Source organism: Rhinolophus sinicus, chromosome 17, assembly GCF_057876585.1.
Source record: "Rhinolophus sinicus isolate RSI-liver-muscle chromosome 17, RSI-T2T, whole genome shotgun sequence".
Lineage (NCBI taxonomy): Eukaryota > Metazoa > Chordata > Mammalia > Chiroptera > Rhinolophidae > Rhinolophus > Rhinolophus sinicus.
This window is the reverse complement of record NC_142517.1, coordinates 67,768,888-67,783,277: the sequence shown is the minus strand read 5'-3', so window position 1 is coordinate 67,783,277 and position 14,390 is coordinate 67,768,888. Positions and strand designations below refer to the sequence as shown.

The 14,390-nt window shown below is 36.8% G+C and overlaps 1 pseudogene; it reads right to left on the bottom strand.

The window, feature by feature from the left end:
- Positions 1-9,835: 9,835 nt before the first annotated feature.
- LOC109448976 (large ribosomal subunit protein uL4 pseudogene) lies at positions 9,836-11,119 on the bottom strand (annotated as a pseudogene).
- Positions 11,120-14,390: the final 3,271 nt, after the last annotated feature.

The following is a 14,390-nucleotide window of genomic DNA, read 5'->3' as shown; positions in this document are numbered from 1 at the left end:
GGAGCTGTATTTGCAATTTGAGTAACTACTTACTCAAAACTGTCCCTTTACCACACTTTAAAAAAATTATTCAGGACTTATCTTGTCTCCCATGGTACATATTATTCTTGAAAGAACTAAGCTTTCATTTATTTATTCATTCAACAAGCATTTACTGAGCATATACTATGTATCATGTACTCTGATAGGTATAAGAACTAGCCTCTGAGTTTATCAGAATCAATATGTAATGTGTGTATTCTGGAGCAGGATAGGGAGAGATTACATCATCAGTATATCCTCAAGTAAGATGCGATAAATTCTGTGAATCAAATCAATGCATAAAATCATAAAAGAGTTTCTGATCCTTCTGGATAACTCAATTCCTCATTTCCTTTGTGAGCAGCTCCATTGATTCTCCATCATTAAAATTTTTCCTCCACTACCCCTTCCAAATTGAAAAGAATCCAAGGCACCACTCCAGCCTGAGTTTTAAGATCCACCTTTTTGCAGATGTATCTTATGACTAAATTGCTCTGTCTGTGTGACATAGGTCATTAGCTTCTTGACTAAGATCTACGCCTTTTTCTAAGTCTATTCCTGCACTAACTAGCTGCTATTTCACAAATAATAAATGAAAAAATGGTGATGTCTCCCTGAGTCTTTGTGATCTACTCACTGGCTTCTAAAATACATCTTTCATTTCTTCTGCTAGGGAATATGGCAAGTGCTTCTTAGAGTAATTGAGAAAGTTAGTTTGGCTGCTCTAACCAACATTTAAAAAAAAAGCTGAATGAGAGTAGATGTTTTCAATGATTAGGTGAAGTGATTTCCTGGAACTGTAAAGATTGAGTATAAAGAAATATGGCACCTTATCTTGGCCCAGGAAGGGTACAGCTGTTTGGTTTCTTATTTAATCAATTGTAGATGAAAGGGAAATTTTGTTTAATAAAATGGACTGAGTCATACATAGTTGGCTCTGGGATACATCCCTTTCAGAATTTGACTTGGGAGCCGTATTTGCAATTTCTTTCAGCCCAAATGGCCTCAGGCTCTGAAGTCCTTCATAGGATCTCATGTAATGTAATTTCCTGACGTTGAAATGAGAATGCTTAAAACACTACGCGTTCCATGGCATAGAGCCACATATGACTTAGAAACTCTGCTGGGGGGAACTGCACCAAAGTCCCAGGATGTAAGCCGGACAAGGCTAAGCATATACTCACCCTGCTGATCAATTTCTTCAGGCCTCAGAGTTATCAATATCTTGGGGTCTTCACTCTTGCTTAGACTACTTTCATGCACGCAGATAATACCCATGGCTATTACAACGCTAATACGTAGTCAGAAAGCCAAATGTTTGGATGAAGAGATGAAAATTTTAAGTTATTAGGAAAAATTTAGACAAAGACCTAGTTGCTTCTAAATTGCTATTTGGCATCAAATAGCCAAGTACTTAAGTTCTTACTGAATTTATCAGTTTTATTCAATTAGTGAACCTTATTCCAGTTAAAGTCTGTTCATATTAGGACTCATTCTTGATTTGTTTGGTTTTTATATTGCTGGGTATTTGACTGTACTTATGATCTAAATGCTGTAGACTTAAACAGGTTTATATATCTGTACATTAACGCTCATACTTGGACCAGAGAGATAGAAACATAGACAGATAGATAGACTTTTAAAATACTCTAATGTTTTCTAAATTAAATCATCAAGTTACATTCACATTTAATGTAATACAATGTTGAGTATTAAGGTTATAAAGCCATGGCCCTATTATACATACTTCTAATTTATATAATTTGTACAAATTATATAGACATAGAGACCATCAGAAATAATGGCACAGAACTTTGTGCATGTAGATATGACAAGAAGGCATTTAGACTGCCAACAATTCCAAGTTTGCTGCATAATGTTTGAAACTGTCACAGGAGACCACGCTGTAGACCTATATATTCCTGATGGTTCATTTCCACCGTGATGGCATCACTGGTATGGAATCCTCATGAGTCACAAGTTACACTAGAAAGAGCAAATATCTGGAAAAGCAGTATTCCTTAAAGCTCCAAGCTTGTGATTGTTGATGCTTTAATATAGTGTTTTTGTATCATTCTGCTAGATTACTATGGGCTAGTATATTTCAGGTCACAAAGGATGTTCTGGGGATGCTTTAATGTTCTCCACATACAGTTTATGGATGATCAGAGATTCTCATTGGAATAGTACATCTGTTCCTAGGTGAAAAGAAAAACATGACAACCTCTCAGGTGAGAACAACACCAGGTAACATGGAGAAGAATTCAGCTAATAGCTGCCATTTCAATAGAAGCAGCCCATCAGATAGCTGAAATGGCCAAGGGCTTTTATGATAATGCTTCCATTAGGAAAATCAGTCCCGAACAACATACAGTTTTCTCTGTTCAGTTACACATCTGTACAGTTTATGTTAGTGACATTTGGTTGAATTAATTTTGTTTGAATTTGACCCAGCCTCTCGTAATTTTAGTACATAAAAGTGGTCTCAAACAATGGCTTAAAAAAAGTCTTTACAGGAGAAGTTTGGTCAAGCGCTCTAAAAAGATCCTTTGTTGAAATCATCTTTACTGTTTAGATCTTTTAATATTTGCTAAATTTAAAAAAGGGGGTGGTAGTGATACTGATTTTTCTTATCTTGCTATTTCTTACCTGCTAAATTTTACCCTCTTTTCTTTGGCCTAGCAGTAAGCCAAAATAAATAAATAAAATAATAAAAATGTAATACTGACCAAAATGTAATAATGTAGACAGCTTATTACTTCTGTGGATCTGCACTATTGTTAGAGTATTCTTAACAATGGTTGCAGCTGACCTGTGAAATATTGCTGTACCTGCCAACATTCTCTTCCCAACCCAGCCATCCCCCTGGCCTCCAGGCCCTGTTATGTTGCCCAGGAAACCTGCGACATAATGAAATCTTCTTATAAACTCCCAGAAAGTTCATGGGGTTTATTCAGTCATTTAATAAATATTTATTGAGCACGAGACACTGGGCATACAGCATACTAAACAAAGTATGCAACCCCCTGCCTTCCTGAAGCATTCATTCTAACAGTGATGGGAATGAAATCAGACTCCACTAACTTCCCAGGATGGACTGGGACCTGTAGAGGCCTTCACAGGGTTCCCCCACCAATTTCATCTCTAAAACAACTGATCCAAATTCTAGCACAGATCCTAATTTCTTGGAGTTCTGGGGGCTCTGCAAGGGACCAGAGATTTGGAACCTTGTCTTACAATGGGACTAGCAGGATGGAGGACATAATATAGCCTCCTATTCTCTTTTAGTGTCACTCAGGTTACTTTAGTGAAGTTGACTCAAAGGTGTATTTAGTTTATTTTGTCCATCCAACATTAAATAAAAACTAACAAAAAAGAAAAAAACAAAGTCAAAACGAACGTCATTAAATATATTTTTCATTCCAGTTCTAGGGTGTAGTATGAGAGTACTGCCTAGACTTTGTTCTTGCCGTCTAGGATCTTAGGAAGTACTTGTCTGGCTGATGGCACAGCCTGACTCTACTCCAGGCTGTGAGACTTGGAAAACTATAAAGAGATTTAAATATGAAATACACAAATACCAGGTGCAATATTTGTCCCCGCACAGGTCCATTGACCTGAAGTTGACCATTGGCTGGCTATAGGCCTCTGGTCCACAGTACCCTCACCAGATGTTTCCATAATAGCCTCAAGTAAGGGTTCTATCCTACTTATGCTGATACAATGGATTTCTTCCCTTTATTTTTATGTTTAATTTTAATTCTCTGCAAAGCTGACTATCAAAGGATTTGAGATTTTAAAGTGTTGGTTTGGAATTGTTTTTATAAATTCCCGGCATTATATAAAATGTTAAAGCAAAATTATTTTTGTTTGTTCTGAATTTCCTGAGTTTATTAAAACACTGATCTTCATTAAAATATGAGCACTAGGTATATTAAGAGAGATTTAGAAACAACTTAAGACAAAATTGTGAGCAATTTTGCTAAATGAATGACAATAACAAACATTGCCAGTGAATGAACAGGTGAAAACAGCTGACCAGTCTGTACAAACTTCTATAAACATTCAGGAGTGGAAGCAACCATGTAGACCCTGAAATGTTTGGGGAACCTATGAAGGCTGCATAATATATGAGGCCTGGCAAGAACACTTGGACACACTAGACGTTGGGAAGAATTTTATAAAAGTTATTTAACAATGCCTACATTTTAAGTTTATGGCCCTTGATCCACAACCTGAAATTTGCATGATATAAAGAGATTTAAGTCCTGGAAGAACTGTCCTTGACCACTTTGTAAGTCTACACGTACCTGCTCTTAAGCTTCAGGGCGCCGCATCAAGCATTGCCATTGACAAGTGGTTGGAGACTTCTGTTAGATGGTAGCTTTACAAAGGACCTCCTTTCTTTATTGATCTGGCCACATGGCACAGAGCCACCTCAAGTCTTGTTTCTTCTCAGTCTTTTTTCTACTAATGTCTCCTCATAGGAGGCCTAGAGCACAGCTGTTAGTGCTGTGCTGGTGCAAGGAGTCTATTTGTAATGACCTTCTGTAGAGCCAGGAAGCTGTGTGCCTGTGGCCAACCCAATTATATCACACGATAGACAGAGCACCTTATGTTGGCTCTGGTGAATGGACCAGGGAGCAAAATGATAAATCTTTATGATAAATCTTGACTGTTGGACAGGAGGAAAAAAGATGCCTAACCCCACCCCAGTTTTCTTTTTTATTAGCCTCCTGATACTATCTCCTGAATAACATCAAAAGTAAAGCAGCCTATAAATATTGCACACGTTTCCAATACTAAAAGCTGATAAAGTTTATTGTACTTATAAAATAAATAGAAGGAAATGCTTTCAGTTTCCTATTTACAGGTCTCTGGGGACATTTCAGGTACAATTTATTACTTCAATTTAAAAAACGTAGTGTCCCTTCATACATGCTCTCTTCTTTTGCTCTCTTTTTTCTCTTTGGTATTTTATGTTTCAAGCACAACTAATAAGTGAACACGCGCTCAGACAATGTCAAGCCTCCTGTTATATACTGTTACTTTGTTATCTCTCTTCAATTGTCTCTTTAAAGATAATTCTCTCATAAGTTTCCATTCTTTTCTCTATTTATCTATTCTCCTTTTCTTTAGCTAACAAATAGACCTGTCTTTCATGTAGCTAAGCTTTCTCCTATTTCATGCTTGTATTATGAAGCCACCCCGCATATAGCCATGACCTCACATGCATATGGGACAACCACGTGGCTGGTAGTCTGCCACTAAAAGTATAAAATGCCTGTTTCTGGTAATGCTCACCCAAACTCTGTCACTGCTTTATATGGGAGAACATCTTCTGAGAATTTGATAAATGGACTCTGAATTTCAAATGCTCAAGAAAAAGGTGGGGAGAAGAGGGTGCTTAGATAAACTTCTGGTGCCATAGATCTGCTTCTTGATTAGCCAGTATTGTTCGTAGATTCTGGAAACCTGGTTTTTCCCTGGACATAAAAATGGCAATAACGATGGGAATCATCTGGTGCGATAGTCCTTTCATTTACACCAGTCATGGTTTCATTATTTCTGAAGTGCTGCCTTTAGGAAACAAGTTTGGACTTGAATTATCACCCTATATTTTTGGAATCAACGTGCATTTAACCTTTCCTTAATTAATTTCACTTCACACAATATCCTACAAGGCAGAAGGAGCAGCAGCATCTTAATTTCAGGATGAGATGGGAGATAATAGTGTTGTGTTCCTTTATTTATCATAAAGTCCAGCTGAAAAGGAGGCCATCCAAGAATGCTGGCTAAAGATTTAGGAATTCAGAGTTTGCAAAATGAGGCTTATAAAATGGAGACGTGTCTTAGAGACAGTGGAAATGTAATGGCTGTATGCGATGTCAGAGGGTTAGTAGATTGGGGAAGAGGGGTTGTCACTCTGTGAGGGGTATAAATGTCTAATTATTACATTGTTTTGTGCACCTGAAACTAATAATAATAATAATAATAAAATGTAGGAGTGTCTTCACCATACCTTTTACAAGAAGGTTATTTATATCCATGCAGGGACAGGCATGCTGCAAAATAATGAATACTATTTCAAATCATTATTGAAGTGCCTTGTTAATTATTATTTTAAAATAATAATACCTGGCGTTTATTGGGGCTTATTGTGTGACAGAAATTGAGATATATTATATAACATTTTCTAATCTAAATTTTATAAGGAAACTGAGGCAGAAACTATGGTCTCCAACTTACAAAAGAGAAAAATGGGGTTCAAATAGGTACAGTATTTCACTCAGGTCACATAGGTTGTGAATGGTGGAGCCAGGTTTAAAACTCAGGCCTGTTTGACTCCAAATCTCTTCTTCACCCAAATGTAATTTTTAAAGTCCTGTTTTGAGTCACTATATAGTCTCCTCTACAGTAACTGTTTTTTAAGACATTATGTAAACATTTAGAAGTTGTTTGCTTTTTGCTTTTTTGGTTTTTGTTTCAGTAAAGAGAACTATGGTTAACACCTTGCTATGCTTGATCTTTCATTAAAAAGACACTGTACTCTTGCAGCAGAGTAGAGATGACATAAACAAGAGAAATATTAATAATCAAACACCTTACCTATTGACTTTATGTTGGCCTACAACATTTAATTTTTATTTCTAAAACTTAAGCAATTTTTTCCCTATAACTTTGAAGGTAGAAGAATTCTCTGTAACTACTCATTTGTCTTGTCTGATGCAGGGTGTTCTTCTATATGGTCCAGATTTGAGTAAACAAATAAAACTATTTAAACTGTTGGTCTTAAATAACACTGATGAGCAGTATAAATACTGTAATTGTTGATAAATTACCAAATTTCTAAATTAGGCACTCAAAGATTCATGCAGTTGGGTCCAAATCCATTTCTCTTTCCTTTACCATATAGAACTTTCTTTAGCCAAACTGGTTTCCAGACCCCTTTTCTATTTTTTCTTCCATTTGGAATGTGTTCTCTCCTGCTAACTCCCTTTCATTCTTTACAGCTTTTTGGTACTGTTTTTGACTCTCCATACATAGAACTGTTTTGTTCTATGGTTATTTCTCTAATAACTGTATCCCAGTGGTTATAAGCATCTTGAGATCAAAACTAGTTTTGCTCCTTTTTCCCCCCAAAAAATGTTTTACTCAGTTTTTAAAAAAAGCTTCCATTTTATGCCATCCACGCTTAATTCAGTCCTCAAACCATTTTATTTTTTAAATAGACTTTACTTTTAAGAACAGTTTTAGATCTACAGAAAAATTGAGAAGATAGTACAGAGAGTTTCCATATACTTCACATGCGATTTCCTCTGTTAACATCTTACATTAGTGTGGTACATTTGCCAAAACTGATGGACCAATATTGATACATTAGTATTAAATGAAGTCCATAGTTTATCCAGATAAGTTTTTACCAAATGTCTTTTGCTGTTCCGGTATCCCATAACAATACCATGTACACAGTTTTCATGTTTCCTTAGGCTACTCTTGGCTATGACAGTTTCTCCGACATGCCTTGTTTTTTGATTACCTTGGCAATTTTGAAGAGTATTGGGCAAGTGTTTTATAGGATACCACTCTACTGGAATTTGTCTGCTGTTTTCTGATGAGTAGACTGGGGTTATGTGGTTAGGAGGAGGAAAACCTCAGAGGTAAAATACCATTTTCATCACACCATATCAAAGGTATATCGTATCAGTATGATTCATCACTGTTGATACGACCTTGTATATTTAGCTGAGGTATTGTTTTTGAGGTTTTTCAGCTGTAAAGTTACTCCCTTTCCCAACTTGTAAAATTTGGAAGGAAATCACTGTGTGCAACCCACACAGGGAGTAGGAATTTATGGTCCCCTACTTGAGGGTGGAATATCTACGTAAATTATTTGGAATTCCTTTCTAAGAGAGATTTGTCTCTTTTCCCCATTTATTAATTTATTCAATAATTTATTTATATCAGTATGGACTTATGGATATTTATTTTATATTTTGTGTTATAGTCCAAAAGCACTTTATTTTGTTCTTCAGATTGTCCCAGCTTCCTTACTCCTAGCAGTATAAGGTGCTCCAGGCACATCTTGTGTATTTCCTGCCTAAATACTAGAATCAGCCGTTTCTCCAGGGCCTGGTTCTTCTTATTAAAAAATGGTATTAGAATCCAAGATCTGCATGCTAAATGTGCTCATTGTCATAGGTATGTCATTGTTTCTAGACCTGTCAGCTGATATAGCAAAGAAATATATGAATGTATCTTAATCCTGAGGTCAGACAATTAAGTTCGTGAACTCATCCTAAAAAAATTGCTACATACCTCATTGCTGAATATCACTATGGTCACCTTCGAAGTACTCCCCTTGGGAAGCTATGCACTGACACCAGCACCTAGTCCACCCTTCAAAGCAGTTTTGGAACTCTTTTTCTGGAATGGCCATCAGATGTATCTTTGATGTCCTGAATGTCATCAAAATGTCTTCCTTTCAATATTTCCTTATCTTCAGGTAAAGAAAGAAATCACTGGGGGCCAGATCAGGTGAGTAGGGAGGGTGTTCCAATACAGTTAGTTGTTTACTGGCTAAAAACTCCCTAACAGGCAGGGCGGTGTGGGCTTGTGCATTGTCGTGATGCCAGAGCCATGAATTATTGGTGAAACATTCAGGTCATCTAACTTTTTTATGCAGCCTTTTCAGCACTTCCAAATAGTAAACGTGGTTAACCATTTGTCCAGTTGGTACGAATTCATAATGAATAATCCCTCTGATAGCAAAAAAGGTTAGCAACATCATTGCAACAAGTTCGTGAACTTATTTGTCAGAACTTGTATGCATATATATGTAAATATTTCTATATGTAACCATCTTATTTATATTAAGCTCAACGTGAGTTTATACTGACGTCTCCATGTCTAATCCATTACCACAAGAGTCATTCTAGCCTTATCCTATTGTTTATCTGTAGATTCCCACTCCATCACTGAGATACCTGGTTCCCACCAACCACGACCCACTTACTTAATTGTTCAGGTCCAGCATACATATGCAGTGGTTTCAAAATTGTTAACCCGTACTCTCATGGGGCACAACTTCTTCAACTAAAGTATTGTGTTTCTGTGCAGTTCCTTTTCCTCTAGTTTTATAGGCTCTACTCATTTTCAAGTTTGCTTAGGTCAGCACCTTTTGCCCACCCCTTTCAGTAAACTGTTTTCATACATTTATAATAAAGTTAGGTTGACTTGTCACAATCTGCATTCCTTTTTGAGATCTTCTGCCCTTCTAAATAGTTTTTTTTTTAACTTACATGAATTAATGTTCACTCTTTGTGCTATAAAGTTCTATAGATTTTGAAAAAAAGCATGTCTACTATCATATAGAATCGTTTCACTGCCATAAAAGAAACAAACAAATAAAAATAAACTCTGCTTCACCTGTTCATCTCTTCTCCCTTCCCCCCCACACTCCTGGTAACCACTGGTATTTTTATTGTCTATAGTTTTGCCTCTTCCATCATGTCATATAACTGGAATCATATGTAGTCTTTTCACACTGGCTGTCTCCACTTAGCCATATACATTTAAAGTGCCCCCCATCTTTTTATGGCTTGACAGCTCATTTTTTTATTGCTGAATAATACCCCATTTCATGGATATACTCCACAGTTTGTTTGCTTATCCATTCACCTATGGAAGGAAGTCTTGGTTACTTCAGGTTTTGCATTTATTATGAGTAAAGCTGGAGTACACATTTTTTTTTTCTCCCTACCTCTTTGACCAGGCTTTTATTCAAAATTAACTGTCCAAAGTGATTTGACCTTTATGGAACAAACAAATTTAAGTTTATGCCACAGACATTTTCTTCTGTGGTGGGTTTCTTTCCTACAGGTTTCTTCTCAGGTGCTGGTTTCTTGGTAGCTGCAGCCTTTTTCCCCCCTTAGGCTTCTTCTGCTTTGTAATGCCAACAGCCTTCTTTCCTTTCTTACCTGCCACTGGCTTCTGGCCTGGAACCCCCTTCTCATCAGCTGGCTTCTAGCACTGTTGTTGCTTTGTCCCCCCGGAGCTGGTGGTTCTTGGCCTGGCGAAGAAGGCTGTTCCAGTGCATGATCTTTGCACGTCGATTTAGCTTCAATATGATTCTCAGGTTTTTCAGTGGATTCTTCTTCAGGACTCTGTGATGAATCTTCTTGTGGGTATTGGGAGGGCTCTTTGAATCTCTGGGCTTTTCAAGATTCTGCTAAGGTCTGTATTGAGCATCTTGTGCATGGGAAGGTAATAGTTACTCTTGAGGGAGGCAGCTTTATGCCAAGAGCCATACAGATCATCTAATTTGCAGAAAGCACTTTCAGTCCAAATGTAGAAATGGCCCACATGCCCACCAGGAGCAAATTTCAAAATGTTCAGTTTGCTTACATTAAGCAGAGTAATTCCAGGGATGTTTCTGAAGGCTTTGATGATGTCATTGTCCTCATTATAGATAATACAAGGTCCCCTGCCCTGGATATGACAATGGTTTCTCGTTTTGCCCTTGCCAGCTCTCATTTGCTGAGAGGCATAGACCTTTTTGATATCATTCCAGGCCTTAAGCTTCTTAAGAAGCAGAACAGCCTCCTTGGTCTTCTTGTAGCCTTCAACTTTACCTTCAGCCACCAAAGGAAGTCCAGGAACTTCCTCAGTACGATGACCTTTAAACATGACCAGCCCTGGTAAGGCCCAGGCAGCCAGGGCAGAGCAGATGGCATATCGCTTCTGTGTTGTGTTCACTCTGTGGTGCCAATGGCACCAGGTTTTGGTTGGTGCAAACATGCGGCCCCCACCACACATAGTGCCAAAAGCACCCTGGCCAGAGCAATGAGTCCCACCACCTGAACGCTGGGAATTTGAGACACAGCTCTGTCAGAACCGCACGACTCAGCACTGGTTTGATGACCAGCTAATTCACTGACAGCACAGGGCTGTCTATTGTTTTTGCCCAAGTTGGTGTGAATGAAGTTCACAATACCTGGTCAAATGAGAGACTTGCACACAGTGGCAAAGTGACGTTTTTGCCACATGATATCCCCTTTTCGGAGTATACTGACATCAGTGGATGAGCATATGCCATGGTATGGAGAGGAGACAGCCACACTCCTCTCAACCCGGTGGTTCCCACAGGAAAAGCTGCAGTAAACATTTCATGCAAGCTCTTGTGTAAACACAAATCTAGGAGTACAATTGCTGGATCACATGGTAAGACTGCATTTAGCTTCATAAGAAACCGACAAACTGTCTTTCAAAGTAGCTGTACATTTTTCATTCCTACCAGCAAGGAATGAGTGTTCCTACAGATCCAAATCCTCACCAGCATTTGTTGTTGGTGTTTTGGATTTTAACCATTCTAATAGGTGGGTAATATTATTTTATTGTTGTTTTAATTTGCATTATCCTGATGATATATGATGTGGAGCATCTTTTCATATGGTTATTTGCTATATGCATATCTTTTTGGTGAAGTGTCTGTGAAGGTCTTTGGCCCATTTTTAAATCAGGTTGTTTGTTTTCTTATTGTTGAGTTTTAAGAGTACTTTGTATAATTTGGATCTGTCCTTCATCAGATATATCTTTCAAAAACATTTCCTTCCAGCCTGTGGCTTGTATTTTTATTCTCTTAACAATGTTTTCCACAGAGCAGAAGTTTTTAATTTCAATAAAGTTCAACTTATTAATTTTTTCTTTAATGGATCATGCTTTTGTTGTATCTAAAAACTCATCACCAAACCCAACGTCATCTAGATTTTCTCTTATTGTTCTAGAAGTTTTATTGTTCTGAAATTTACATTTAAGTGTATCATCCATTCTGAGTTATTTTTTATGAAAATATAAGGTCTGTGTCTAGGTTAATTATTTTTGCAAATGAACATCCGATTGTTCACCATTTGTTGTCTAGATTATCTTGTCTCCATTAAATTGCCTTTCTGCCTTTTTCAAAGATCAGTTGATTGTATTTGTGGGGGTCTATTTCTGGACTCTCTATTCTGATCCATTTATCAATGTGCCTATTTTTCAATGATACTACACTGTCTTGATCACTATAGCTTTATAATAAATCTTGAAGTCAAATAGTGGCGGTTTCCTAATTTTGTTTTTCTTCAGTGTAGTGCTGGTTAGTCTGGGTTTTTGCCTTCCCATATAAATTTGAGAATCCCTTTACAGACATTTATAAAACAGTTTGCTGTTATTTTGATTAGGATTGTATTGAATATATAGGGTTGGGAAGAACTGACATCTTAACAATATCAAGTCTTTATCCAATCATCTATTAACGGGCATTTCAGTTGTTTCCATATCTTGGCTATTGGTACAGATGAGGTCTCACAATTAAGTTCGTGAACTTGTTGCAAAGATGTTGTTATCCTTTTTTGATATCAGAGGGATTACTCATTATGAATTTGTACCAACTGCATAAACAGTTAACCAAGTTTACTATTTGGAAGTGCTGAAAAGGCTGCATGAAAAAGTTACAGGACCTGAACTTTTCCCCAACAATTCATGGCGCTTGCATCACGACAATGCACCAGCTTACACGGCACTGTCTGTGAAGGAGGTTTTAGCCAGTAAACAAACAACTATATTGGAACCCCCTCCCTACTCACCTGATCTGGCCTCCAATGACTTCTTTCTTTGCCCAAAGATAAAGGAACTATTGAAAGGAGGACATTTTGATGACATTCAGGACATCGAGGGTAATACAATGACAGCTCTGATGGTTATTCCAGAAAAAGAGTTCCAAAATTGCTTTGAAGGGTGGCCTAGGCTCTGAAATCAGTGCATACCTTCCCAAGGGGAGTACTTTGAAGGTGACCATAGTGATATTCAGCAATGAGGCATGTAGCACTTTTTTTAGGATGAGTTCACGAACTTAATTGTCAGAACTTCGCACATGCCTGTGTGTGTGTTTGTGTGTGTGTACAATGGAATATTACTTTGCCATAAAAACAATGAAAATCTTACCACTTGGGACAATATAGATGAACCTAGAGGGTATTATGCTAAGGAAATAAGTTAGACTGAGAAAGACAAGTACCATATGATTTCACTTATGCCAGGGGTGCAAAAAAAAAAGATACAAGTGGACACTTGGTCAACGTAGCTCAAGCAGTAGTTCGTTGTAATCAGAAGTATCTGGATGCTGATGGTAACCACTTTGAGCACCTCTTCTAATTGCAGAAGTCAAACGTGACTTGTATTCATCTTTTGTTACTGGTATACATTGAGTATTAGAATTTTAATACAGTTTTCCTTTCTTGAAATGTATGTACTTTTTTTTGGCACCCTCTGTGTGTAGAATCTAAAGAATAAAATAAATGCAGAAACAAAACAGAAACAGATTCAAAGATACAGAGAAAAAATTGATGGTTGCTAGATGGGAGGGGGTTTGGGGGGTTGGGTGAAAAAAGTGAAGGGATTAAGAAGTACAAATTGTTAGTTTCAAAATAGTCACAGGGATGTAAATTACAGTATGGTGAATATAGTCAATAATATTGTAAAAACTATGTATAGTGTCAGGTGGGTACTAACATATTGGGAGGATCACTTCATAAATTATATAAAGGTCTAATCACTATACTGTACACAAGAAACTAATATAAAATAATATTGAATGTCAACTTGGTTTGAAAAAATAGTCATGGGGATATAAAGTACAGCATAGGGAATGTAGTCAATAATATTGTAATAATTGCATACATTGTCAGATGGGTAATAGACTTATTGGAGTTATCACTTTGTGAAGTATATAAATGCCTAATCACCATGTTGTTTTGTATACCTGAAACTTAAAAAAAAAAAAATAATCAGACTTTAAATTTATAAACATGAAATATCTCTCTATTTAGATCTTCTTTGATTTCTTTCATGAGAATTCTATAGTTTCCCACATAGAGCTCCTGTACCTATTTTGTTAGATTTATAGCTAAGAATTTCAATCTCGTTGCTATTTTAAATGGTATTGTAGTCTTAATTTAAAATTACAGTTCTTCACTGCTGGTATATAGGAAAATGATTAAATTTTGTGTATTATATCCCAAGATCTTGCCATAATCAATTATTAGTTGCAGGGTGTTTTTGTTGTTTTTTTTCCCCAACTTTCTGGGGTTTTCTACAAACCATCATGTAATCTCGGAATGATTTTTATTTCTTTCTTTTCAATCCATATATTATATTATTATGTTTCTTTATTATCCTTTTAATGGCCGTGGGTAAGTAGTAATTAAAACATCTTTTATTTCTGATGCTAATAATTTGTGTCTTCTGTCTTTTTTTCCTGATTAGCCTGGCTAGAGGTTTATCAATTTACTGGTATTTAAAAAACAAAACAAAACAACAGTTTTTATTTT